This window comes from Arachis hypogaea, chromosome 11 (genome assembly GCF_003086295.3).
Source record: "Arachis hypogaea cultivar Tifrunner chromosome 11, arahy.Tifrunner.gnm2.J5K5, whole genome shotgun sequence".
Lineage (NCBI taxonomy): Eukaryota > Viridiplantae > Streptophyta > Magnoliopsida > Fabales > Fabaceae > Arachis > Arachis hypogaea.
In genome coordinates, this window is record NC_092046.1 from 89,864,749 (window position 1) to 89,868,088 (window position 3,340).

At 32.6% G+C, this 3,340-nt stretch overlaps 1 non-coding gene across 1 annotated transcript; it reads left to right on the forward strand.

Moving 5' to 3' along the window:
• Positions 1 to 558: 558 nt before the first annotated feature.
• LOC112725197 (small nucleolar RNA R71) lies at positions 559 to 666 on the forward strand. Its single transcript, XR_003164321.1, has one exon. It is a non-coding gene; the product is annotated as a small nucleolar RNA R71 (small nucleolar RNA).
• The last annotated feature ends 2,674 nt before the right edge of the window (positions 667 to 3,340 follow it).

A 3,340-nucleotide genomic window follows, 5' to 3' on the forward strand; every position in this document is an offset into this window, starting at 1 on the left:
ACTTTGTTCAAAGTTCTCTGTCTGTTGCTGAGTGGATGATGGAAAAGGCTTGCTATTGCTAAACCTGTTTCTTCCACCATTATTAAAGCCTTGTTGAGGCCTTTGATCCTTCCATGAGAGATTCGGATGATTTCTCCATGATGGATTATAGGTGTTTCCATAAGGTTCACCTAAGTAATTCACCTCTACTGTTGCAGGGTTTTCAGGATCATAAGCTTTTTCTTCGTAAGAAGCCTCTTGAGTACTGTTGGATGCAGCTTGTACTCCATTCAGACTCTGAGAAATCATATTGACTTGCTGAGTCAATATTTTGTTCTGAGCCAATATGGCATTCAGAGTATCAATTTCAAGAACTCCCTTCTTCATAGGCGTCCCATTATTCACAGGATTCCTTTCAGAAGTGTACATGAACTGGTTATTTGCAACCATGTCAATGAGTTCTTGAGCTTCTGCAGGCGTTTTCTTTAGGTGAATGGATCCACCTGCAGAAGTATCCAATGACATCTTTGATAGCTCAGACAGACCATCATAGAATATATCCAGGATGGTCCATTCTGAAAGCATGTCAGAAGGACACTTTTTTGTCAGTCCTTTGTATCTTTCCCAAGCTTCATAGAGGGATTCACCTTCTTTCTATCTGAAGGTTTGAACATCCACTCTAAGCTTGCTCAGCTTTTGAGGAGGAAAGAACTTGGCTAAGAAAGCCTTGACCAACTTATCCCAAGAGTTCAGGCTATCTCTGGGTTGAGAGTCCAACCAGATTCTAGCTCTGTCTCTTACAGCAAATGGGAAAAGCATGAGCCTGTAGACTTCAGGATCTACTCCATTAGTCTTAACAGTATCACAGATCTGCAAGAATTCAGTTAAGAACTGAAAAGGATCTTCAGATGGAAGTCCATGAAACTTGCAGTTCTGCTGCATCAGAGAAACTAGCTGAGGTTTCAGCTCAAAATTGTTTGCTCCAATGGTAGGAATGGAGATGCTTCTTCCATGCAAATTGGAATTTGGTGCAGTAAAGTCACCAAGCATTCTCCTTGCATTGTTGTTGGGTTCGGCTGCCATCTCCTTTACTTGTTCGAAATTTTCAATCAAGTTGTCTCTGGATTGTTGTAATTTAGCTTCTCTTAGTTTCCTCTTCAGAGTCCTTTCAAGTTCTGGATCAGCTTCAATAAGAATGCCTTTTTCCTTGTTCCTGCTCATAAGAAAGAGAAGAAAACAAGAAAAGAAGAGGAATCCTCTATGTCACAGTAAAGAGGTTCCTTATTGTTAGTAGAAGAAGAGAAAAATTCGAACACAGATGGAAGAGGGGGTTTGAATTTGGTGAGTGATGTGAGGAAGAGATGTTAGTAGATGAATAAATAAATAGAATAAGATGAGAGAGAAGGAGAATTTTCGAGAATTATTTTTGAAAAAGAGTTAGTGATTTTTGAAAATAGTTTTTGAAAAATGTTAGTAATTTTTTTCGAAAATTTTTAAAATCAAAAGTTAAAATAATTAGTTAATTAAAAAGAAATTTTTTGAAAAAGGGGGAAGATATTTTCGAAAATTAGAGAGAGAGAGTTAGTTAGGTAGTTTTAAAAAAGATAAGAAACAAACAAAAAGTTAGTTAGTTAGTTGAAACAAATTTTGAAAATCAATTTTGAAAAGATAAGAAGTTAGGAAGTTAGAAAAGATATTTTGAAATCAATTTTTTTTTTTTTGAAAAAGATAAGATAAGAAGATATTTTTGAAAAGATATGATAGAAATTAGTTTTTGAAAATGATTTGAATTTTTAAAATCACAATTAATGACTTGATTCACAAGAAATCACAAGATATGATTCTAGAACTTAAAGTTTGAATCTTTCTTAACAAGTAAGTAACAAACTTGAAATTTTTGAATCAAAACATTAATTGTTATTGTTATTTTCGAAAATTATGATGTAAAATTAAGAAAAAGATTTTGGAAAATATTTTTGAAATTTTCGAAAATAACTAAAAAATTTGAAAAAGATTTGATTTTTGAAAAAGATTTTGAAAAAGATAAGATTTTTAAATTGAAAATTTGATTTGACTCATAAAAACAACTAGATTTTTAAAAATTTTTGAAAGAGTCAAATCTAATTTTCGAAATTTTAAGAGAGAAAAAGGGAAAGATATTTTTTTGATTTTTGAATTTTTAATGATGAGAGAGAGAAACATGGAAATGGTGCAATGTCAAGATGAACACCAAGAACATATTTTTTTGAATGCATATGAAGATCATGATGAACATATTTTTTTGAATGCATATGAACATATTTTTCAAAACATGTGATGCGTGCAAGAATGCTATGAATGTCAAGATGAACACCAAGAACACTATGAAGATCATGATGAACATCAAGAACATATTTTTTTGAAAATTTTTAATGCAAAGAAAACATGCAAGACACCAAACATAGAAATCTTTAATGCTTAGGCACTAAGAATTCAAGAATGCATATGAAAAACAAGAAAAGAGACAAAACATGCAAATGCAAAGATCAAACAAGAAGACTTACCAAGAACAACTTGAAGATCATGAAGAACACTATGAATGCATAATTTTTTTTTCGAAAAATGCAAGATGCACATGCAATTGACACCAAACTTATAACATGACTCAAGACTCAAACAAGAACACAAAAATATTTTTTTTTATGACTTTCTAAATTTTTTTTGGATTTTTATTTTTTTATTTTATATTTTTCGAAAATTATTTTGAAAAAGAAAAATAAGGATTCCAAAATTTTTAATATGAATTCCAGGAATCTTTTTAGTCTAAAGCTCCAATCTGAGGGTTAGGCATGGCTTAATAGCCAACCAAGCTTTAGTATGTAACTTAGACATGACAGGCCTAACATGCCCTATTCAAAAGAATTAGACATGGCTTTACAGCTAGCCAGGCTTCAACATGCTTCATGAAACGCTAGAATTCATTCTTAAAAATTCTGAAGAAAATATATTTTTGAAAACATTTTTTTTTTTCGAAAACAGATGAGAAATATTTGAAAGATTTTTGAAAATTTTTTGAAAATAAAACAAAAAGAAAATTACCTAATCTGAGCAACAAGATGAACCGTCAGTTGTCCAAACTCGAACAATCCCCGGCAACGGCGCCAAAAACTTGGTGCGCAGAAATTGTGATTACACTTTGATTATGTAAAATTCATCGCTCTTTCTTTCCCTGGTAATGGCACCAAAAACATGATGCCAATACCATGGTTCACAACTTCGCACAACTAACCAGCAAGTGCACTGGGTCGTCCAAGTAATACCTTACGTGAGTAAGGGTCGAATTCCACGGAGATTGTTGGTATGAAGCAAGCTATGGTCACCT